Genomic DNA, 26,090 nt, shown 5'->3' with positions numbered 1-26,090 from the left:
TAAAAGTGAGGAATCTCGATATACACATAGGCAATGCATCTGGTTACAGCCTTCAACCTTGTATAGCCACGTATTTTGAGATTTACAGTCTGTGTTAACTAGGTCTGAATAGTATAGTCTTTGGAAACTTTGTGTACCGTATACCTCTGTTTAGCAGCAACAGCTTCTATTGCACCTAATTGCTTCCTCCTGCAGCTTTAAATTGAGGGTGGCTTTCTGGTATATTTAATTGCCTTCCCCTGCAGCTCACATGGAAAAGGTAATGTAGGGTGGCTTCTAAACAAAGATATACAGTAATTAAAAGCTTTTTTAAAGGAAGCTTTTTGCGTGGCATCTGCCGCACACTGAATACTTGTTGTACAGTCTGCCGAGTTGCTGAAAACAGTGCGTTATTTCACAAGTGTACTGTCGTAGAAATCCTACATCTGATGAGCTGAGCTATATACTTTTCACCAGTATATGACAGGAAAAAAAATCTCCCAGATTACATGAAAATGGTTTGACAATGTGAAAGGTAAGCTGATATATTTCTAATGATAGCTGTATGTTGAATGACCATTGATATATATTTTCCAGAAGGGGAAATAAAAAAAAACCCACACGGCTTGTTAGCACATCTTTTTATGTACAGCTTTCTTTCTACAACCTCCCATATTGGAGGAAGACAATACCTCTGTAGATAGGGTGATTTAATAACTGACAGTTACACATCCCCGTCCTTCTCCATTGCCTCGCCTGTAGTTGAATTCATTGTTCATACATTTGTGATGATCCCCTAAGTACACCCTGCTGTCTCATAACAATCAAAAAAGGGCTGGCATAAAAATATCTACAGGATTTGGTACTTTGATAAATTAATCCAGCTTTGCATAATAGCCTTTCCAATGCTTGCGTCTTAAGGTTCTACTCAACAAACTATTCCTAAAAGGGCAGACGCGTAATGTTAACCGGCTCCCTCCCCACCTGGGGAACAAAGTGAAAGTAAAAGGATGCAACTTCTATTCATAATCGTGATTTTTTAGGGGTTCAGCCGACTGCAGCTGCTGGTCAATTATGTTCAACAGCACGCCGGCCGCTGGTCTCCAGAGAACCAGTTGATCACACGGCAGTGGCTCTTCTCTTTGTTTCCAGCTGCTAAATCACATTCCAGTGCAGCTGAAAAAAATGCACTCAGCAATTTCATAATGTTGACAGATATTCTACACTCATAGATGAAAGGAGATGCTGTCCATGTGGTTACAAATGGGGAGGGTCTCCAACAACAACAACAACAACATCTCTCCCCAGGGACACTTTGGTAATCTTCTGTTCTAGCGGTTACGACATAGGGGGTGGGATGCAAAACCTGGGGCGATGTTGCTATTTGTCACTTTCTTATGGCATGACCTTGAGCCTCCACTTCTCCATATGTTACTTAGAAATGATATCACAGGTAGAGACAGGAATGACTGGCTAGGCTGCAGCATTGCTGAAGCAGACCTGGGGGTTATTGCTGACCATAAGATGAGATAACAGTGTGCACTTGATGGAAAAAAAATGTTAACAGCTTACTGGGTTGTATTCATGGGAACATCACTTGCAAGTGAAAGGCAAGGTGGTGGTGATGGTGGGGACTTTTCTGATCTATTCTGCTTGGTGAGGTCTCAAGTGTTGCAACTTTTGTCGCCAAAGAGAGGGATTCACCTGGGACATTTGGGGGCCAGGCAGGGTCAAACCAGGGAGGGGGCTTTGGTTGAACCTGTAGCAACGCTGTGTATCTTATAGGCATGTTTGTTCTGGATGCTGTGGAACAGAGCCAGGCTACCCAGTGACCCATGTGTCAAGACATCGCTCCCAGCAGCACACGCTGTGAGATGTGCATTTGAGAAATAGCCGGTGAGGGAATAAATGATGAGAGAACTCAACTGCTATTCATAAAATGGCCACACTTTAGGCTCGTGATAGGAACCCCACTTGGTAGTTTCACAAAAAAGCAGCGAGCGAATTAATGGCGTTATGGGGGGCAGTCACACCACAGCCAGCTGAAGAGATGGTTTAGAGATGCAGGGATGGGAGGGGGCACAGAGGTCCCACACCCAGCAGGATTTGTTTCCTGTAACCATCCCTCCTCTGGCTGGAGCAGAACACACCCAACGGGGCCAGAGATGACCTCCTTGTACTTGCAAAGACTGGTCACTGTTCAGACTGCAAGGAAACTTTGTGGATCTATTCACCCCCTATTAGGCATTAACTGCATTAAATGCTCAGACCAGAAAACACCCAACAGGGCCAGAGCTCACCTCTCCTGTTTTTGTAAAGAGTAAGAACTGGGCAGCTGTCCGGGCAGTAAGAGATCTTTGGGGACCCATTAACCTCCTATTAGGTGTGAAATGCTCAGAGCAAAAGTCTTCAGTAACATGCTTCACTGTGCAGGATTTCTATACTAGCACTGAGGGGGTCAGGGTACACCACACACCGCATTATCCCCAATAATGGAGAAGGGAGAACATATACAGCAGACAGTGATCAATCTCCACCAGAGACTGGGATCACCCCGATCTTCCACACCCCAACACACCCTAGGACGCCCACCCATCACGCCAAATGAAATAGGAGACAACAAACAAAAAACGGCTTCTTTGAATTATTTATTCAATAGAGTAAAAAAACCAAAAAGAGGTGAGCAGAAGATTGATCCATGCCAGGCTCTGGAGCTACACCTGGTGCCCTAAAACATTCATTGCACACAAATACCTGCAAACTGTAGTGGCGACGGGTGGACAAAGGGACGCAGTACATGTAATTCAGTGAATTAGCATGTACACGTGACCAATTAATGGCCTCATTGTTGCAAGTTGCAACGCTGCAAACTAAACTACATCAGGATGTGGTTTAGTTTGTAATGATGAGAACTAATTTAAAACCCGCAAAACTCATGTACATGTAAAGTGCGATGCCACTGAGCCACACAAAGAGAAATTTTTGTGACGTGTACATTGTCTTGCTGTCATGTGTACAAGTGCCCCTGGAGTCCAGTTGTGAACACTGCAATTCAAGAAAGATGTGCGCAAATTAGAAAGAATCTGGTAGATAGCAACAAAAGTGATTAGAAGTCTAGAAAACATTATTTACAAGGAAAGGTTGGAAGAACTGGGATTATTTAGTCTGGAGAAAAGAAGAGGCAAGGGGGCAGGGATTTAGTGAAAGTCTTGAAATACTTGAAGGATGGTTATAAACAGGATTTTTCTTGGCTAGTCTCAGTGGCCACAGGGGATAAGACAAGGAACAATGGTCTTAAGTTGCAGCAAAGGAAATTTTGTTTGAAAATTAGGAAAAACCTTCTCACTAGGAGGGTGGTTAAATATTGGAACAGACTACCTAGAGGGGCTGGGGAATCTCTATCCTTGGATGCTTTTAAGAGCATATTAGAGAAACATCTATACGGACTGGCTTAGACAAGGAATAATCTTACCCTGAGCAGTGGATTAGACTAGATGTTTCCCTGAACTGTCTTCAACCTGATTTGATTTTTCTATTATCTTATAGATTTGTAAGGTGTTTGGGTGAACGTGATGCTCAGTATATGTGTTTGAATGCACTGAAAGGCAATAAGTCTTTTAACACGGCTTGCAAAATATAACTAATCCTGTAGCATACCATAGAAACACTATAAAGTCAACATTTAATGCTGTTTTACTTGTTCCATTCAAAGTTTAAGAAATACCACAGTAGTTTGAACAGCTATGGACTACCTGTTTTAAAAGTACTGATTATATATGCATATTTTATTTTCTCCAATGTTTATCTCCTCGACAGTACACTGAGCCAACCATAAGTTCACAGTATAGCTTACAAACATATTCAAATAGATATTTATAATACACCTCTATGCATAATTCATTGTTGCTTTAGCACTGACTTGAGCTGCTATCTGATATAAGCTAAGCCTCCCCGAAATGGTATTCAGCGCTAAAGTTATGTGCTTAATCACCTTGTATAACAATAATGTCACTGCTGACATGGAGTTAGTCAGTATGGAAACACACACCTTGTATAAATGACTACTCCTCCAAAGTTCAAGTGATTGGTTAGTGAAGCGATTGAAACTGTTTTAAACCTACTATCCTAGCCTGCAATTTCTGAGCCACTAACCCTTTAGGATTATGAAGCTTATCCCTAGGCAGGCATCACATCATTCTCAGGCTCTAATTTAATGCCTAAGAACGTGATCACTTTGATGGGACCAGCTGTTTCTTCTTCTGCCAAAGGCACTCCAAACACTTTGGCAGCATCCCTAAATGTACTCAGTAAATCCTGACACATATGATAGGAGTGTTTGTTGAACTCTTAGTCAAAAAAGACATCCTTGCAATGCAGCACTGACCCTGCAATTTGGTTTTCCTATTAGCACCTAATTGAGGTAATCTCTGGGGAAACCAAGAGGACTGAAGAAGGCACAGATTGCAGATATCACCTGAACAAATCTTGCTTTCAAATTGAAAACCCACTCACCACGTCTATACGAAATGCTGATTGTGCAGGCATTACTGTGCATTTAGCATGTGCATATACGAGTACTGAATGATTGTGCAGTATCTGTGCCGTAGTGTCCCTGAATGGCATTGTGTCACGCTTCGTGCCACGAAACACTACTGCGCGGTAGTAACAAGCTACTGCTCAGTCAGCATCTCATGCAGAGAAACATCAGGATGTAGAGAATCAATGAATCATCATTTAGTTAGCCTACCTTTACTTCTTCATTGTCTTGCAGTCTTGACAAAAAAATCGAGGAATAATATAAAATCTACAGAAATGCCCATTATATGTAGGACTCTCCGTACAGTTTCTTGAGGTTACCCAACAGTTGCCAATCTAAAACCCTGGGTTTTTTTGCTTGTAACTTATTGTCAGACTCAAAATTGGGATGAAGTTTTCCATACTGTAGGTTAGTCGCTTGCTGAACAGCCCAAAGGCAACCATTTCCCAGAACCCAAGGTGAGAGACATATGATGTTTTCACATATTACAGTAGTATTTTCAGAGAAATTCTAATGAGCTCATGCATTAAACAATGCCTTGAAACTTGGCAGCGGGTTTGGGGGGGATTCAAGATTTACATTTTGCTGTCCCTGTGAAAATGTAACCAAATTCAGCCACGTTACAAGCTTTTAGAAGGGGCTCAAGACACGTAATCTAGTGAATTAGCATGTGCACATGACAGATGTATGGCTGCATGGTTGCAAGTTGCAACGCTGCAAACTCTCTGAATCAGTTTGAAGGGTTCACATGCGCTCAAAAGAGACCTGCAGCTCATTTCCCTGAAGGGTTCATCAGAAACCAGTAGTCCCCAGCCCAGAGCTAGGTTAGACTTTAACAGCAGTTACAGCTCTGGCATGTATTGGGTTCAGGACTGGTAACCAAGGCTGTATTAACTCTTTAGTGGGCCCTAGGCAAACAAACTTGTGGGCCCCTACTAAATACTCTATATTTGTATTACTTTTTTCACTCAACTATTATAATATGTAAAATAAGGGCAAATGGGCCCCTGCTTCACTTAGGGCCCTAGGCATGTGCCTAGTTTGCCTGTGCATTAATCCAGCCCTGCTTGTAATGAAATGAGCTCAGGCAGCCTGCCTCTCTAGTGCTGTCACTACTTATCTCCTCCTCAGCTCTGGCAGCATGGGAAAAGAAATGTTCTGGTTCAAATGCAGAGGCACAAGAGGTGAAGTGGGTTTAGGGGGAGTAAACTTGGACAGGGAGTGTGTTGTGTGTGTGTGTGTGGGGGGGAGGATGATGGGACTGAAACCAGACAAAGGCAGTAGAAGCCTGGCAGAGGAAACTGGGAACTAGGGTATGAAAGAGCATAGGCAACAAGCTTGAATTTAGAGAAGGTGCCAAGTGGAAACAGAATGACGGTCTAATCACAGCTTGAATGCGATCGTAACATTGAGACAAACACATGTGCACATGGCCTGATGTTGCACATGCAATTTTAATTCTGTAAATTCCCCACATTTGGAGGGCTTGACTTTGAGCCCTAATGTTCTTTTAACATAGCTTTGGGGTATAATATGGGCGTGTGGAGTATTGCAAGCGCCTTGGAGCTGTGCCTGTGCAGCATGGTCCAGGTCCATGACTCCTTGCACATAAAAGTAATGATGAACAGAGGCTGTGCCTGCCGAGTCCAATTTGATGGTTTAACTAGTTGCCGTGCCTGCTAGGAACTCATTTATATGATATGCTCTGTGTTTATCCCCTCCCACAGTGTGGCATAGGCATACCCTCCGAGTGTGCGACCATCCGAACTGCTTCGCCGTGTACGAGCGTGTCACTTTTCACACAAGCTGCAGTACTGACTGAAGCATATGTTACCATTAGCTGCAGCCCACAGAGACCTTCAGGACTAATACTGCTAAACATGAAGAGGTCATAGGTTATTCGAAGTTCTGGGATTCATGGTGGGTGTGGGGGCAGGAGCCCCTGGTGTAAATTAGAGAAGCTGTCACAGGCTCTGAATGATTCCTCTGGATCCTAAGACGTCTATTAGCTGCAGTACAGCTCCAAATCCCCGCTGTGCCGTGTGCTGCAGGCATACTCCTCATGCCGGGTCTTGTGAGGGGGTTGTTGTACAGGGGCTGAAGTGTGTGACAGAATATATGCCCTCTGTATCCAGCTTCCCGTGTATTTCTTGAACTTTTCAAAATTTCAGCAAACCTCCCAATATAAATCTCTACACTAAATTGTACTTCCGCTGGGTTAAGCAGCAAGTGATCCCAAAGATAGATGTGTGCAATAGTCAGCTCCTGTTGGCTATTGCAATTTTCTGGTCCCCTACTTGAGACTTTTCTGAGTTAACAGAAAACAAAATAAAGCCCTCCCCCACAACCCCCCACCCCAAATGAGAACATAAACAAAAAAGAAAGAAAAAAAGGGGGGGGAAAGTGATTTCAAGTTCGAAGACCATTCCACATGATGTAAAAAAAGAAAAAGAAAAAAAGCAAGGGGCTTAAATAAGTGCTGGTGCAGCTACAAACAAACTGCAATTTACAGTTACTCATTTGAATTTCTGGTATTAAACAATTAGGAATCATGTATTGTGCATATCATATTTAATGAAGTAGGAAGCGATTTTTCACTGCCCTCCCCCCCTTTCACAATTCAATTGACTTTGGATAATTCGGTTTAGGCAATTATTGGTTATTACAGCACTTACGGTAGATTTCATTAAAGTTTTGGTCCTAACAATGAAAGTCATTAATCATTGTTAGGTATTGTACATAAAAAGGAAGCCTTTCTCTATAAAATAAGAACTCGATGTGCCAGCTGTAAAAAGACATGTAATTTAGGCCTAAAATTTGATTTGTCTTAAAACCGCTATCTGCTGAGAAACATCTTGTGGATCATAAAAACTTTAATAAAATCCTATAACTCTATAGCTAAGAGTTTTTGGAAACAAATAAATCAGTTGTTTAGAGGGACAAAAATGTATTTACTTTATACTAAAGACAGCGATAAAATGAAGTCTCCAGAATACACAATGCATAATTATAACAAATTCCATATGTTGATAGCACTTTATGGAAGATTGCATTATTTGTTATTGTGCATTATTTTTTATTTTCTCAACATGAAAGGAAGGTACAGAAAATATTTAATAACGTACCTAGGTCCCTGGGAACAGAGGCTGCTTACACATGTTCAAGTGATCTGGGAGAATTTTCCTGAATTTGTTTCTCTGGTGAAAAAAACAACTTACCTGGACATACCCAAACAGACATTTGGATGCTGAGCCCCTGAAGAGCAGAGTGCTCACAGTGCTGCTCTGTGGGCTCTCTCAGTCTGCCTGGAGACAGAATGGCAAGGGAGCATAAGGCAGCCCTGATTGGCTGACTCGGGCTGCTCAGGGTCAGCCCATGTCTTCCTGCAGCACGATGTGGAGACTGTAAAGGGGGTGCGTTCTATTCCCCACTTAGCTGGAGCAGTAAAGTCCAGCACAGCAAGTGACCCAGTGTCTCTGGGGGTGGGAAAAAGCAAAGCACCCTGGGAATGCTGGAGGACTGAACTGTGACTTCTCTCAAATGCGAATATGTACAGTTTTTCAACTTGGTTGTTTCCAGGTTATTTTCCTCCCTTTTTGCTCAGGGAGAAAAATCCTGAATATTTGTTCCTCCTGGGAAAGCAGAAACTCTTGCAGGAGAAACTAAATGCCTGTACCCGGCCAGAGCTAAACTGCTAATACGTTAGTCCAAAGTCTTTTGGACAGGTCAGAATAGAAATCTAAAATTTTAAAGAAAAAAGACTGATGACCATGTGCAGTAACTGGTAACTTGCAGAGACTGGAACCAACTCATAATTAGTCAAAGCTCAGACTCAGTGGATGTGTTAGCTGCAATTTTGCCATAAGTACCAAATGCACAATATGACACCATTACCAGAGTTCTAGAATTGCTCAGATAGCTAAAATAGTAAAATCCGTGCTACAGAAGGTCAGTCCAGATGAACATAATCGTCTGTTCTGACCTTTAAAATCCCCTACAAATCTTAATGGCGATGCTGAACTGAACAGCAAAAAGTAAATCTCCAGCTTGTTTGAAACCCTCGGTTCCAATAACAACATTTTTCCAAATGGAAGGGATAAAGACAGTAGGGAATAACAGATGATATAAATGGGAAAGATCTATTTTGCTATCGAGTCCATCTTCCTACCATGGCAAGGTTCATTATTATACAGTTACTAGAGTTTTTTTTAAATGACTCAAGCTACGAGACTCCCTCTCTTCCCATAAGTGAGTATTTTACAGTCCATTAGATCTTAATGTTGATATTTTTAATTCTACCCCATTGCTCCTTGGCAACCCCTAAATTATTCTTCTGCTGCAAAAAGCTTCAAATAGTTGTAGGTTAATATAGCCACACATACATACATATACTCTAACTTTTAATTTTTCCTCACTAAAACAAATTCAGTCCTTACAACCTCTAATAATATTGATTTTCCCTTAAGTCTGTGTAGTTCAACAATACTTTTTTGCTGCTGTTAATGAGATACCTGCATTTAGATGCAATATGCCAGGTGTAGCTCTTCAGGGAGAGATAATCATTGCTCTTGTCCTATGTCATGATGGCTCTGATTTTTGTAATCATTCCCAAACTGCCTCTTCCCCCCACCCTATTCCCTTTTTTTCTGCTGCCACTTCACGTCGCAGTCTCACATCTAATTTACTGTTTACTTTCACCCCATGTCTCCTTCATTATCACTGCATTTTAGGTCACCTACATCCCTGTTGCTACTGAATATTAATTCTTTTTCTGCAGTGGGATTATCTTGCCATTTTCTGAGTTAAATATAATTTTGTTATAGGCCCATTTTCCTAATCTGCATTTTGCATTATTTCACCAGTGTTCATAACCTTTCCTGATTTCATGCCATCTGTGAATTTCATTAGTATTCTGTTTACTCCTTGCTGCTAGACCAAAATTAAGATATTAAATAAGACCTGACCTGAAACAAATCCCCATGGTACCTGTTCGACACCTCCCAGCAACTTTCTACTTTGATGTTTATCATCACCCATTGTTTAGGGCCCTGTAGACAGTTTTCAATTCAGATGACAATGAAAAGATTTATTTCCAACCCCTGTAACAGGCAGTACAAAGAGTAGAGAGTAAAAGAACCAAATCTGTATAGAACAAAAAATAAAATAAGAGGAGAGCTTTTCTTAGCATGCCACAGTTGTAAGCCTTTTGCAACCTTTCCTGATTGGAAAAGAAACGGACATCACGCAAGTTCTGACCGTATTATTCTGATAAGTCCTCCTCAAATACTTATGAAAAGTGTAACCTTATTTGCTGATAGAGCTAGCAAATGTAGTAGCCATATAAACTGGTAAATTCACATTTTCCTTATATGAGATAGGCCTTAGCTGTTTATGGTTTTACATTATAAGGCTTCGGTTATGGAAGCATAGACGCCTTGATTCTCACAGATGTTCCAGGCACTTAAGTTCTTCGGAAATCAATGGCATTAAATACCTAAAACACCTTTAAAGGAGTGTGGGCCTTAGTACCTGTGCAAAACCCAGGAAACTAATTTAAGGCTTAATCCTGCTCTGAAGTTGACTCAAAGGGAAAACAAAGATCAACCTCATTGCTGCAAAATTAAGACTCCATTGTGAAGCCAAACAAAATCAGTGGCAAGAATATTAGTGAGCCCAGCCCCCTGCAAAATTACCACTGCAAACCATCACCCACAAATACATAGAGCAACTTATAACATGCCGCAGATGAAAGCAGGGATGACAAAGGCATTGCCAATGCCTTCCCAATGCAGTGACAAAGAAGCACTTGGTTAATATATGCTCAGGAGATCCTAGGAAAATGGGCATGCCCCACGATCCACAGGAAGGCAAAAGCCTTCATGTGACCTGGGGAAAAATAATCTTTCCTGACTTCAGATTGGCAACTAATTTTGGAAACTGATGCAGAGCCAAAGAGCAAGTGTTGCTAGCCAGAAACCTCTGGGTTTTCTAAATACAACAGAACCTAGATATCTCACATGTGGATTCCTAAACCTGCAAACGTGAAGTTTTGTGAAGCATCCTGGGTATTCAAAACCACGGCAAAAACTTGCATGGGACTGCTGAGATGTTCCATGTGTTTTTTCCTGTGGTTTTATTTCTCCAATCTACTGTGCAGGAACATTGATGAGCTCCGGCCGATCGGAGAAGCAACACCCTTTGAAGTAAGGAAGCCCTGGGGTGGAGGTTTACCCAATGCCTTACACAAGACAAAAGCTACCTGTCTATCCATCCCGTGCTCTGCAGACAAGGGACTCAGCATCACTAAAGTTAATTGGTGTGCCACAATTTCCAGTCCTCTCATACTATCCCCTCTATAAACTTATCCAGTTTAGTTTTACAAATTCAGGTTCTCTGATCTCACCATTCTGCTTGGAAGATTTTTCCAAATCATATATTTAGATATCATCTTCTAATTTTCAATCTAAATGTCTCTATAGCCCATTTATAGCCATTTGTTCTTGTGCTAATGTTGTTTTCCAGCCTAAAAAGCTTTCTTCCTTCCCAAATATTCATGCCAAAACTATACCTGGAAAGGATGATCATATATCTCCTCTCAATCCATATTTTACTAAATGAAAAAGCCAGCCTCCCTTGATCTTTCATAAGAAAAGATCTCCATGCCCTTGACTATTTTACTGATCCTTCTTTAAGCTCCTTTCAGTTTATCTTTTTTTTTTTTTTTTAATACCAGTGATCACAAATACATATAGGCAGACAAGGTTCTTTACAAGGTTCTTTGGGTAAACCTGGTATCTTTTATTAGACCAAATCAAATAGTTGGAAAAGATGTTCTTACTTGGCAAGATTTTGAGCACAAACACACTTTGTCAGTCTGAGGAAGTGTCTACAGATGGTCTGTACTCTTCCTGGATGGAGTGGTAAAGCAGTCAGAGGATTGTACCTATGCAAGAAAGCCAGTCAGTTAAGATGTAAATTGAGGTGGAAGCGGGGAAGTCAAAAGATGAGAGACCGGGGGCGGGGGGGGGGGGGGGGGGGGGGGGGTGGCAATGAACTGAGAATATTTGGTAAAAAGTGGAGGGTTTACCTGAGGATTCAGGTGTTAGGTAGGTTATAATGTGTCATCAGTTCAATGTCTACATTTAGTTCAACATTTTTTGTATTCAGTAGGTTGATGAAGTGAAGTTCATAGACTTGTCTGTGAAAGGTGTTTTGTAAATTTCCTTTGGGGATTAGAACTGAGAGATTGGACAGAAAGTGTTTTTCTTGTGAGAAATGTCCCCCCACAGGTAGTTGGGTATTCTTATCTTTGATAGATGTTGAGTGCTCATTCATTCTGGTGCACGGTTGTTGTTTGGTCTCTTCTACGTATTTTCCATCAGGGCATTTGGTGCATTGGATAAGATATATTATTGTGGAGGTGCAGGTGTAAGATCCAGGAATACTGATGGTGCTGTTGTGGGCTGTAGTAAATGTGGGGGTGGTGGAGATGTGTTGTCAGGTTTTACATTTCTTGTGTTAGCATGGTCTGGATCCAATTCAGTGTATTTTGGGCCTTAGGAAGTTTACTTCTGGTGATGAGGTTGCCAAGGTCTGGTGCTTGTTTCAAGGATAGGATGGGTGGTCCTGGGAAGATCTCTTTGAGAACTGGGTCTCCTTCTAGTATGGTTTGCAATTGTTTGTAGTTTTCTGTATAGCGGTGGCCTCCAACCTTTTCAGGTCCAAGATCACTTTGGAAATTTAAAACGAACTCAAGATTGACCCCCCCCTCCCCTGCAGCATGTAAGTCCGTGGGGAGGGGAGGGAGGAGGGAGGAGAGGAAAGGGCAGTTGTGAGGGGCAGTTCAAAGCCCCAGCCCTAGCCCCCACTCCCTCCCACACTGCTGGGGCCTTGATCTGCCTGCACCCCACAAAGGTGGGGAGGGAGGGAGCACAGCCACCCTGGGGCGGGGGACGGAGCAATGAATGGCTCATCCGGGAGGCATGGGGATGTGGGGCACACAGCCTGGGAGGGCACGGGGAATGTGTGCTCCCAGATGTGCACACAGGGCAGGTCGGGACGGACTGCGGGCTGGGCAGTACTGTGCTGTTCCTGACCAGGTCATGTTTGGGGCAGGCAATGCCAGCAGTGCTGTGAGGGAGGCCATGGAGGGGGGCATAGCCTCTCCAACCGCTGCTCCTGGCACCACAATGGCCCACCTGACTCACAGTGTGGGCCAGGCCCAGTGCAGCCTTCCAGCCCACAGGCTTCCAGTCCACGTCTTTTGGGGGGTTAGGGGTGTGTGTGGGGGGGGAAGGCTGTGCTGGGCTGTTCCCACTAGTCCTGGCCCATGCTGCACTTGGGGTGGGCAACTGTGACACCAGGAGTGAGGGTTGGGAGGCCTACAGCTCCCCTCTGTGGCCTCGCTCGCAGCGTTGCCACCGCCACCACTGCCTGGCACAAGCACAGTGCAGCTGGGAACAGCCTGGCAGGAGCAGCCCACAGCCCATCCCACCCTGCCCCATGGCCAGATCCAGAGGCAAGTGCCCCCCCATGCCCTCCCATACTATGTGCCACCCCTTCCTATGCCCCACCAGACAAGCCACTCATGGCTCCATCCCTTGCACTGTGCTGGCTGTTCAGGGCCTGCCCCTGCGCCAGCTCCGCTACCTACCTTGGAGCTGCAGCTGGTGGCGGTGCCCCATGTTTGTGGGGGGGCATGTGCCCCCCCATCTGTGCTCGGCAGAGGTGGCTCCCGCTGCAGGCTGGGCTTTTTGCCCCGAGCCCCACTGCATGTACCCTCTGGGCCTCCACCTCTTCTCCCCCCCACCAACTGACCTGCTGGGCTGGGGGAGGCAAGTGCAGGCATGTGTGCATCTGCTGAACCCCTCCCAGCTCAAGATAGACTTCAAGAGTCCCCAGGATCTACTGATCGATCATGATCAACCAGCTGGTGACCACCACCATATGTTCCAGGGAAGTATGATATGTCATAAGGAGTGGTGTGCAATTCAGGGGGGTGTTTCTTCTGCACTGCAGCAATACTTCACATGGTATCCAGGTGGCTCTTTCAAAAGTGTAATCTATCTATCTGAAATACATATGGTATTCTAGTGCTTCCTCATCTCTCCTTCATATCTAATGCACTCTAACATTGCAGTAGCCTTCATCACAGCTGTATCATACTGGTAGTTCATGGTCATTCTAGACTCAAACAATGCACACAGGTTGGGTTTTGACTAGGGCCATAGAGCAGACAGTACACTTTTATAATGAAGACATGGCAGTGTGAATCAGAAGATAAAATTCTAAGTTCTGCATGAACTTGAACTACAACCTTGAGCAAATAACTCACTCAGTTTCCTCATCTCCAAAATAGTAGGGATGTGAAAGGTTAAATGTTTAAATGATAAGTATATTTATACCAGTAATGCATTATCAGTTAACATTTAGCATGGAGCTCAGTCTGGTGGGGAAGGGAAATGATGTGCTGTCTCTGGAACAGGAAGGCAGCAGGGCAAGCATGAGGGAGAAAGAAAGGGAGAGAAGGATGGAGGAGAGGATGGGGAGAGTAATGGGCAAGGGGGGGGGGACTAGTACACATAGCTAGTCTGCTTCCTCTCTCCCAGAATGCTGGCAGCTGTAGCAGGCTAAGAAAGCCTCTCACCTCCTGCTGCTGCCCATGGCATCACATGGGCTATGCTGTCTGGTGGAGCTTGCCTCTGTCTCCTCCATCCCCTTCCCCATCCAAGGCCCTGGAGAGCAGCTTCCAGCAGCAGGTGTTTCTGAGCAGGTCTATGTACCACCATCCCATGCTGCTCCAGGCAGGCAGCTGTGGCCCCTTCCCCATAGTGAGGTGGGGAAGGGCAAGTCCTGGGCTCCATACCCTGCCAGCCCGGGGTAGATATCTGTTATCAGTTAAGTGTCTAACCAACATAATTAGAGGATGTTAAATGGATCATTTGTTAAACAATATTTACATCCCTACAAAATAGAGATGAGACCAGAGATTAGTTCATGGAAATATACTGACATTCATGGCATACTATGAGATGTTAGGCAAAAGATTCTGTCACTGTGTTATTTTGTTTTTTACCTCTACTGATTCATTAAAAAAAAAACAAAACTCCACAACTCTGATTTTTGCTGATATTGGTTAAGCAATCTTACTTATACTTTGTGAACGGCAAGTGTCTGCTTAAAATAGAATATAGAAAAATGAGGGCTGACTTGAGATGTGTCACTACTTCCTATTTACAATGTTTTTAACTAGGTGAAAATATTTGTAATATTTTTTCCATTTTTAGATACCTATTTTGCAAACAGATTCACTTTTTTGTCCTATTTTTATAGCTGTAACTAACGCCTCCTACTGAAAAATAGAGGATTTGAAGCAACTTATATATTATTTTATATTATGAATATGCATTTATATATATTTAAATCCTAAACCTGTCTCCATGCCAAAAAAAAAAAGTTGAGATTGATACAAAGGTTCTGTAGCATGTTGGGACTGGAATAGTAGGAATCTTTCTCTCCTCTCTCTCACACTTGAGCTCAATATGGGACAATAGATGATAGATAGGTCTCTGTATTTGGACTTATTCTAACAATGGCTTTATTGTTTATTCCTGCTGACCAAACACAAGAGACATGTATGCAGTTCTTGGACATGAACTGTATGCTTTCTCCTTCCAATCACCTGTGCATTTGGAACTACATTGTTTTTTGTTTCATTGGTGGATTTTCCAAGACTTGGGGTAGAAGAATGTTGGTACCTTGCAGATGTCCATACCATCTAATACCCTAAGCGGAGGAGTGGTAGCAGCAGCCTGACAATTTCCCTCTCAAATTAAAACTATTGGCTAATAAATTAGGTATACATTTTAAATGGTTCTATTTTGGCTTCTAAACATTGGAGCCATGTTAATTCCTGGGGTAAAACTACGCAGTCTTTATCCTTGTCTCAGGGATGAATTTGGTTGCTGGGTTAACAGAGCATTTTGGAGCATTTTCTATTTGTCTCCTTTTTACATTGTAAAACTGCTAAGGTAATTGCTCCTGGAGTATTATGTAAAACCTAGTTTGTCAATCTATTCAAAATCAGGAAACATTCCAGAAAGCCAGGGGAAGTTCATACCAGCTTTAGCTAATCTGCAGAAAATCCAGCCTACAAGACTCCCCTGTCACTTCTGCTCCTTTCATCTATTCTTTATAAGGAATCCATTGAACTTTAATTAATATGAAAAATTCAGGTTTTCATCTGATTTAAATGTGACTGACATCATGCTGCTACTAAAAGTGGAACAAAGTACAAGTGTGATGAAAACAATGCTGAATGTCTGGATTCAAGAGGGATTTTCAGAACTCACAGAAAACAAAGTCTTACAGATCTGTAATACTGTGTTACAAATAAGCAGGAGAAAACTAGTCACTCATTTAGGGAGATGTCTCTGGTAAGCATGAGAGAACAACACAGGCAATGTGCCTATATGCACCTGGGCTAGATATTTCTTGTGATACCAAGATATACTCTTTGGGCATTGACAGATACATAGGTCTTCAATTCTAACTCATGGTGCTTTAGCTAAAGCGCCATGAGTTAGAGTGGCCCCCCTGACCCAACAGATGTTCACCTGTTCTATTAGGGGCAGGAATCAAGCTCCACTTTGGAGCCAGTTGAGGCCCAGGAGCCTGCCTGCAGCCTCTCTCCCCTAGCCTCACTCCCACCTTTCAGCTCCAGTGCTCTTTGCAGGAAGAGAGGGCAGAGAATGGAGGAGGAGTGTGCTGCAGCCTGAGCTGGAGGGTGGTAGCCTGGGGGGGAGGCCACGAGTTGGGGATTCAATCTAGCTTACCCCCCACACCCCATCTCAAGCTGGGCAAACCCTAGCCCACAGCACACTCCCTCATCCCTTCCTGCAGACAATATGGGGAGCAGGGCTGGGCTACCTAAGTCCAGCCCTGATCATGGGACAGATTGACCCTAGGGAACTAGAATCAAATGAGGATTATTTTGTCCTGTAATCGGCCACTTTCAAACTGCTCTCAGGTCATGCATATGTATCTGGCACGGCTGTAGAATGTTTTCAGGGGAGCCAATCACACAACAAATGTAATATCTGCATGAACTACTTATGCTGGGTTGTTCAAGTCCAGCCTGGAAAAGGATAAGAAAAAGTTGCTGTTCACTGAATCTCATAGAGGGCTTGATTCTTTTCCCATACATATCAAAATGAGAAAAAAAACAACCAACCAACCTAAAATAGTGCAGGATCTAAATTTTCTACTAGAGCTTGTACACATGTAAGGAACACATTAGAAGCTTTGGCAGAAGTGCTTTCATCTTGTATATATTTTCCATTATATAAAGGTTGGAAGGAACTTTGGGTAACCTTGCTTCCAAGGCCAGATTCCATGTTTTTGCTGATGTAAACAAGAAAGCACTGATGTAGGGGTTTGACAAGAGCCACACAAACAAAGCAATTGAAACTCATTACCATAAAAAATAGCATTCATTTTTAAGAGGAGAAACCTAGCTGATAACATCTGAGGTTGTCCTAGTTAAACAGTTGTTAAGTATTTGCCATAAATTCTTCAGTTATTTGAGGAGAGGGTCTTCACGATCAACCCCTTTCATTATCATATATCCGATTAGGTTGTAGAAAGATGAATGTCATTAATAACTGTTTATTATATAGTCATATAATATATATGGCTGTAAGCCTGGGGGAAGTGGGGAATAATGGAGAAACTGAACAAGAGCTCAAAGTTCCTGGGGTCTAGCCTATACAGGCAGTCCTTGGACTTATGACACAATTGGTTCCTTTAAACTGTGTCTTAAGTCGAAATGATGCACCTTGGAACTGATTTTCTGATAGGAAACAATGTTATAAATGGAGGATTGGTTCCTGAACCAAGGCCCAATACCCTATTTTCACCAAAAATAACCCAGAATTTTGTACTTAATCAATTATAGATGACTAATATAGCTATATTAATGTATTTATATTGTAAATAGCAATCATATTGATTTGGAAGGACTTCTCTGAGGTGACTTTGTTGGACTTTTTGAAGGGCTCTTGCTTGGGCTTTTTGAAGGGCTCTTGGCTGGCGTCTTCTCAGGAGTCTTGGATGCAGGTTTTTGTGGCATTTTGTCTGCTTTTTTAAAGAACGTATCCAAGGAAGTTTGGACAGATGTTTTCCAGGAATATGGGTGACACAGAGAACTTGTTTGTTGGTGTGGCATGGCATCAGATCAAGCATTGTAAAGTCAAAACTGATGTCAGAAAGGTGAAACAGGGTGTCAATTTATAAACTTTGTAAATACAAAACATTGTAACTTGAAATGTTCTAAGTTGAGGACTGCCTAAAGCCATCCTCCTTGGCATGAGTAAGTTTTTGCATTTCTATGCCTGATTTGAATGCTAGCTAACCTTTCGTTTAGCTTTCCAAGAAAGTGATTCTGTTGAGGTTTCATAGTTTCATAGTTTGTAGGGTCGGAAGGGACCTGAGCAGATCATCTAGTCCGACCCCCTGTCATGGCAGGAAAGAGTACTGGGGTCGAATGACCCCAGCTAGATGTTCATCTAACCTCCTCTTAAACACCCCCAGGGTAGGAGCCTGCACCACTTCTCTTGGAAGCTGGTTCCAGACCCTAGCCGCCCTGACTGTGAAGTAGCGCCTTCTGATATCTAACCTAAACCTACCCTCTGCCAGCTTGTGACCGTTATTCCTGGTCACTCCTGGCCGTGCTTGGGGAAACAGTGACTTCCCCAATGCCTGCTGATCCCCGCTGCCTAGTTTACAACAGGCCACAAGATCCCCCCTCAGCCTTCTCTTTTGGAGGCTGAACAGGTTCGGGTCCTACAGCCTGTCCTCATAGGGCCTGCCCTGTTGTCCCCTGATCATACAAGTGGCCCTCCTCTGCACCCTCTCGATGCCGTCGACATCCCTCTTGAAGTGCGGCGCCCAGAACTGGACGCAGTACTCCAGCTGCGGCCTGACCAATGCCGCATAGAGGGGAAGGATCACCTCCTTGGACCTGCTCGAGATACATCTGTGGATGCATGCCAAGGTGCGGTTGGCCTTCCTTACTGCCTCTCCACACTGCTGGCCCATGTTCATCTTGGAGTCAATGATCATTCCCAGATCCCTTTCCGCCTCCGTGCTGATAAGAGGGGAGTTCCCCAACCTGTAGGTATGATGCCGGTTGTTCCTCCCGAGGTGCATCACCTTGCACTTGTCTGTGTTGAAACCCATCCTATTCTCGTCCGCCCACCCTTGTAACCTGTCTAGGTCTGATTGTAGCCTGTTGCATCCTTCCAATGTTCCCACGTCCCCCCACATCTTAGTGTCATCAGCAAATTTGAACAGGGTGCTTTTTACCCCCTCATCCAAATCGCTGATGAAGATGTTGAACAGTGCGGGCCCGAGGACCGAGCCCTGGGGAACCCCACTGCCCAAGTCCTTCCAGGTTGAGAAGGACCCATCTACTACCATCCTTTGGGTGCGGCCCTCCAGCCAGTTGGCCACCCATTTGACTGTGTGGGTGTCTACACCACAGCCCCCCAGTTTCTTAATGAGAACAGGGTGAGAGACAGTGTCAAAAGCCTTCCGGAAGTCCAGGAAGACTATATCCACTGCTACCCCTGCATCTAATGATCTGGTGATCTGATCGTAAAAGGCCACCAGGTTGGTCTGACAGGACCTGCCACTGATGAACCCATGTTGGTTGCCCCTAAGCATGCAGTCTCCTGCTGGCCCCTTCTGGATGTGTGCCAGCATAATTTTTTCAAACAGCTTGCCTAGGATTGAGGTGAGACTAACCAGCCTATAGGTTACCTCAGTTGGGGTGGGGAAGGCTGGGGGCAGCAGTGGCTGGCCCCAGTAACTTTACTGGAGGGCCTGGGGGCAGACCCTGGGATCTCCAGGAGTGCAGGACTGCCTCCAGGAGTGCAGACCATAGGATCTCCAGGGGTCAAAAAACCCCCCCTGTGTTGCTACCTTGAGCATGGAGAACACCTGAATGTGCAGTATGTGGCACCACAGATGTGTCTGAGGTGCTATAGACTGCACAGCCTCACTCATTTGGACATGGCTTAAGTGTTTGATTCTACTTGAAGTTCACTAGAGACTTTGCTGTTTTTACTGATTTTTTTTACATAGAAGACACTCAGATTCTATGTGTCGAAGGGAAACCCTCTAATTCTAAATTGCGATAAAGCATCCTTATTTTGTCAGACAGGTCCCTTTGTGGGCCTAGGTGGAAGTCCAGCGCTGCCTCCACAAGTGAGGTGCACCTACCATGAACCCTACCCTGGGTCCTGCACCACTCAGCTCCCTTGCCTGGGCCCAGTCTTGCTGTTCACCCTAGCTCCATGCAGGCACAAAACCAGAGCTGCCAGCAGTGGGCCCAGGGCCATACACTGGGCCTGCAGGCCCTGGACACCAACTGCCAGAGGGGGAGCTGCCCACACCAGGGGACCAGTGGCTGCTATTGCCTCTGGGTGAGCCCTCCATCTGCTGGACACACTGTAGTATGTGTAGCCATGGAGAAATGGCCGAAGGCCAGGGTGCTGGCTGCCTATCCCTGGGATCCACCCCCTAGGTGCCCCACCCCATGGCCACCCACCCCTGGAGGGCACCCACACAAACCACCACATTCTAAATAATTTGCACGGATAAGAGGGTATTTTATTGTTGGTGGGTGGGGTGGGAGGTGGAAAAGCTCTGTTGTTGGGGAGGGAGGGGGAATGGGGGCTCTGTTTGTTGGAGGAGGAGGAAGGAGCGGGGTCTGTTTGATATGAGGGGAATAAAAATTTTTGTTCTGAGATGTGCCTGCAGTGAGTGTGGTGTTGAGGGTGGGTAGGGGTCTGTGGGCAGCTGCCTAGGCAGGCTACAATGGGGAGTGCAGGAGGAGGTGGTAGGCAAGTACCTCTCACACCCAATGCCCTGGCCTCTGGTGGGGAGTACGTGACTTGCCTGGAGCTTCAGCAGGGGGGCCTGCTGCTGTCGCTGTAATTGAAGCTGGTATTCCCTCTGCCAGGCATCTTCTGCTTGCTGTGCCTTCATCCAGACCTTGTGAAACAGCTCCCCCTGGGCCTCACAGATGCTATGCAGCATTCAGGTTGTGATGATGACCTGGGGGATGTTGTCCTTGGTGAACTTGAGGCACCAGTGTCCCTTGAGGAGGCTGAAGGTGTACTCCATCAGGGCTTGGGTCTGGCCCAGGCACTGGTTAAAGTGGGTCTGGCAGGAGTCCAGCTGGCTGATGTAGGGCCACATGAACCAGGGTGGGAGTGTGTAGGTAGGGTCCCCAATGAGGAGGGCTGGGGCCATCACAGTGCCCAGTTGGAGGTCCAGCTTCCCTGGTGCAGAGTGCTTACTCTGCACCAGGGCTGGAAGGGTAGAGTTAAAAAACATGCAGGCATTATGGGCACTGATTGCCTAGACAGAACTCACATTGGTGAAAGCACCATGGTGGTTGATGATGGCCTGGAGCACAACAGAGTTAAAACCCCTTTGGGTAGGGGTGGTCACTATGGAGCAGGCAGGTGATGGGGACATGGGTCCCATCCAGGACCTGAATGCACTGGGGGAATCCCAGGCACAGAACCCCTCTATCACCTCCAGAGGGTCATGCACATCCTGGAGGGCACCACATACCTCTAGGACAGCCTCCCTGGTAGTGACTTTGCCCATACCAAAGAAATGGTGCACATAGTAGAGGCTGGCTGGTATGTCTAGTTTCAGCAGGGCAAGGTCCATTGGGAGGGGCGGCTGCATGGCACTGCCACTCCAGGTTCAGGAGGATCTCCAGGTCAACCAGGAAAGTGGCCTAGGTCATCCTGAATGCCTCTAGCCAGTGCTCATCCTCCCAGATCTGCTGGACAATATGCAGCCACCAGTCCTGTCTGGCCTGGTGAGCCCAATGTCAGCATCCCTGTGAGGGTCTGGCCAACAGGACAGAGTCCAGGTGGCAGCTGTGTAGCAGTGACAGTCCTGGGACAGCTCTGTGCACCTGGGAAGGTGGTCACTGCATGTAGGGAAGGCAGTAGGACCCAGACAGCCATAGGCCATCTGGTGGTCAGTGTGGCAGGCCAGTCAGGCCAGCACAGTGGCCAGCAGAGCCCAGGGTGCTTCACATTACTACCAAGGGCTGGGGCTGGAGCAGCCATGGCATGGGGAGGCAGAGGTGGCTATGAGACAGCTACTGCGTGCTGCCTTTGCATTGTGCAATGCTGCTCCTGGCCAGGGAAGTGGCTGTCCAGGGAGTAGAGAGTGGGTCTGGCTTTTCAAGATGGCTGCTGGCTGCTGGCAGGTGCAGCTGGAGCCTTGATCTCCCCTTGGTGGCTTCAGGGGCCCATTGTAGGGCTGAAGGAAATGGGACCAGTTTGCTTCTAGGAGCAGCAAATCTGCTCCTATCTCCCTGCATGTACAGATACCTGTCCGGGAACGTTTACTCACAAGTAAAATGATCCCAGATCAAATGTCCATATACATGTAGACGCACCCATTCTTTCCTGCCCACTTTGGCAAGGGGCAATGTACCTTCCTCTTCTTTATGACAGTGATTCAACTATTTGAAAACTGTTGTCAAGTCTCTTAGTAACTTCCTTTTTCTCAAAAGTAAACACAACCAAGTTTCTTTCAGACTGGTCAAATACCTGCCAATTTATACCCATGGATAACATACTCCAAAATCAAACAAATGTATTTGCTCTTGCTGCACCAGGTTCATTAACATGCCTGTGCCCGTGGAAACTGTCACCTCATTGTGCTATGTTAAGTGCTCTACAACCCTGCATTTCATTCTTTCCTCACAAACATCCAAAATCATATTAGTGGCTACTGCATTATCATAGTTAACACACTTCTAATAGAGCTAAACTTTGATCTAAATCTTAAGAAGTGCTATTAATATTTTCTAGACAAATCTCATTACTTCCATCTCAGAATATTCTAACTGAAGTAATTTATGACATGTACTAAGTGCTTGCCTAGAGCCCTGGAGTTTCAGATGGGGCTGGAACTTCCTCCCAGAGCTCCAAATATTTCAAGACAAAGAAAGGTGTAGTAACACTTCCTGTGATCTCAATCCTCACACTGTTTTAGTCTGTCTGCAATATTACAGCCAAAAAAACCCCCTTTTATAAAAAGGGAGAACAGTCAATATTGGAACAAAAACCAATGACAGGAAACACGACACACAGATCCCAGTAGGAGAACCTGTAGAATGCTAATGCACCCTGGGAGTTGACCGGTGTGGCACATTTGAGATAAGATTTTTTTAAAGTGCTAAAGCATTGTCCACTTAATGAATGGCAAAGCCTCCATTGACTTTCAGAGAAACACAGCAATGCCAACATTTCTGAAAATCCCACCCCTGACAAGCAAGATATAAAAAGAATAGTATCCATCCAACAACTTATTCCCTGCATGGGGTTAGATGAAGGAGAATTAAAACCTTGATCTTGCAATCATCAAGATCTGAGCACATGAACATCTTCACACAAAGCTCTTTTTAGCATCAGAACCCAATATTTAGATGGGCAACTTCCCTATCTTGAATTATACTAGACTTGACTCTGCCCTACAACTGTGATAGTGCATCTTAGATAGTGAATCACAGAATTATAGGGTCAGAAGGAATGCCTCAAAGGGCATCCAAGTCCAGTTCCCTGAATAAATACCCAATTCCTGTATCATAATGCCTATCCAGCTTTTTCTTGAAAACCTCCACTGAATGAACTTCCACAGTTTTCCTGAGCCAGCAGGTCTGTTAAGATCACATTATAGTTTAGTATTGTCCTGTGCATGCTTTAAAACTGCTCTCTGAATCATTTTAATTCTCCCATTTCCATCACCGAATGCATCCTTAGAGCAGATAAAACCCCCATCAAGAAGTTGGCCCTCTTCAGTTCCAACCAAATAAACTGGAGACAGAGTCTTCTGTACCAAAAAGGAAAAAGAAAAAGTTTAAGAGACAGAACTGGTTGTACCACTGACAAAAAAAAAAAAAAAAAAAAAAAATCCAGCCAAAATACTGGGAATAAAGAACAATGCACCTTGCACCAGAATTGATTAAATATGCCTTTCTAATACTCAAGGAATTTTCATTTTTGTTCCCAACTTTAGTTTGGGGTTATATTTCTGAAACCCAAATGGTATTTTTATTATAATTGAATTCAAATTTAAAATCAAAACCAAAAGTTTGCTTTGAAGTTTCACATGTGTGCACACACAAACACTCATGCACCAGAACCATGTTTTTTCATTTAAACAAAAAATATTTCCATGGGGAATTTTTTGATAAACACAACTGGTCAAAAAAAATAAAATAAAAAATGTGATAGAGAAATGCTTAATTCTGAAAAGCCCAAAGTCAAGCTTCCCTCAGTTTCTCTGTTATAAGCCTAAACGACTTCTATTCAAGTCAATAGAGCTTCTCTGGATTTATATTGCAGTTAATGGGATCAGAGCCTGACCTGAAAACTTGAATTTGTTTCCTAGAATTATATTACTGAACTCCCTGGAAACAATCCTACAGTGTAGTAGATGCACCATACTAGAGCGCTGCAGCCTCCCATTCTCAGGTTTATTGGTGGAGCTCCTGTAATCTGGCTAAGCCTCATTCCCATTCCAGGCCCTTCCAGAGAAATACCCATCCAGAAAAAGAAGTATAAAACCCCGCAGACATTACTATTTCTCTGGGTTGTAGCCCAGGGACCAAGCCAAATCTGTTGTTTAACTCTTATTTCCTGCTGCCTCTTCAGGCTCTCATTTTCTCTTTTTATGTATGTCACCTTTCACTTTGAAGTCTCAAGAGAAGTGTCTTAATTCAGTTTCCCAGCTCAGCTGCTGTAGTTTAAATGTAATATATTGAAACTATACAGCATATTTAAACTCTTCTTCCCCAGATGCATAGCTGCCTCTGGTCATCACAGGATGCTTCTTTCAATGACTCCTCAGGCTCTCTGAATCAGTACCATGGCAAGGAAGTTTGGTGCCTGGGGCAAAGCCTGCAACGGCAGCCTGTCCTCGGCCCATGCACAGATCTGGGAGGCAACCCGCCCTTGCTTGCCCAGGAGTGCATGCAGCAGTGGGAGCTGCCCACCCCCCAGCCCCCCATCTCCCCAAATGAGCTACTCATGGCTCCATCCCTGCCCTGGCTGGGCAGCACCTGTTGGCACCCCTTCACTTCAGTGCCTGGTGTGGTTGTCTCACTCGCCCCTGCCTTGCTACAGCACTGCTCTGAATTAAGCCTTCATATCCCTTAGGTCAAGATCCTCTAGCATCCTCACTATCCATTCATGGTCTCTACACAGCACAAAAAGTCGGATCTATATTCTCTCACCAGCAATAGCCTACAGATAGCTCCTTAGGCCACCACAGGACCAGCCTCATCTCCAGCCAATCCCAACTGCAAGGCTTAAAATCCATAACCTATCTGTGGCATTCACTGCTGTCCAATATTACCAAGTCAAGTAAGGTAATTTAATATTCTTAAATAGTAGAGTCTAATGACTAAGTATTGCAATGTTGAAGGCCATATAAGTTCTGATCAATTGTCCCCTGAAGTCAATGAGAGGATTTGTATTGATTTCCATAGGTATTGCCCCATGCCTAATTGTCCTGTGTAACTGAAAGGTGACATCCTGTTTTAAAACCACAAAACAAGTCCACCTATGGCAACGCTTCTGCAGGTACCCAATTAAAGGTACAGATTTAGAACTAGTCTACTTACTGCTGCAATCAGTTAGACATCTAAATATGTTCATGCTTGCTATATCTTGTAGGTGAGAATGTTATCAAAAGCTGGCATTGATCTAGAGTTGTTGTGAAACTGGTGTCGGAATAGTCTTTAAATTTTGGGGTCAGAGGGCATTTCCAGTGCCCTCCGTGCAACTACCAGACATATGCTGTAAGAGGTGATGCTGGTATCCTTACCCCTATCAGGCTGGATTTGTTTCTCTAATGTCCCTGTACCATACAGACCATTGCACGGTGGCTTCAGCCCTTGCATTCTTAATCCACAAATGCTTGACTGGTATGGAAGGGGAGGTGACAAATTCTCATAGGAGAAGACATGTGCTATGGACTTGAGATGGATTCAGCTATCTCAATCTTGGATGCATTTTTCACTGGACTTGAGATGGATCCAGCTATCTAAATCTAATATCACTGCTGGTTATATTACAGTGGCACCTAGAGTCCCTGACAAGGATAAGATCCCCAGTGTGCTAGATATAATGCAAACACAGAGAGAGATCAATTTAAATATGCAAGACAGGGAAGAGGAAAATGGAGGCCCCATGGCTGGTCTGCAGGCAAGTAAGGAAGACTCCACGCCTACTAATTCCCAGCCCAGTGTCCCAGTGCCCCATCCATGAGACCTTATTGCCTCAGATATGGTTGCACCTAAATGTGATCGTAGGCCAGTAATTACGGCATAAGTTTGGCATGGAGTTTATCCTCCTGAGTTCTTTATGACTGCTTTTCTTGCAATATAATTTGCAAGTGATGATGGATGTACTTTGTACATGCATACCATGCTTTGCAGATTTATTTTACTACTCTCATTCTTACTGAAAAC

General features: G+C 44.5%; 1 long non-coding RNA gene across 1 annotated transcript in view; it reads left to right on the top strand.

Annotated features, from left to right (window-relative positions):
- The first annotated feature begins 380 nt into the window (after positions 1-380).
- LOC149865471 (uncharacterized) overlaps positions 381-26,090 on the top strand; it is a 32,051-nt gene continuing 6,341 nt past the window's right edge. Inside the window, exon 1 of the long non-coding RNA XR_016442150.1 lies at positions 381-514. This is a non-coding gene — a long non-coding RNA (uncharacterized LOC149865471). The remainder of the gene's footprint in view (positions 515-26,090) is intronic.

The sequence above is a fragment of the Crocodylus siamensis genome, chromosome 4 (genome assembly GCF_052110815.1).
Source record: "Crocodylus siamensis isolate JL-2025a chromosome 4, ASM5211081v1, whole genome shotgun sequence".
NCBI lineage: Eukaryota > Metazoa > Chordata > Crocodylia > Crocodylidae > Crocodylus > Crocodylus siamensis.
This window is presented reverse-complemented; position numbering and strand designations above follow the sequence as displayed.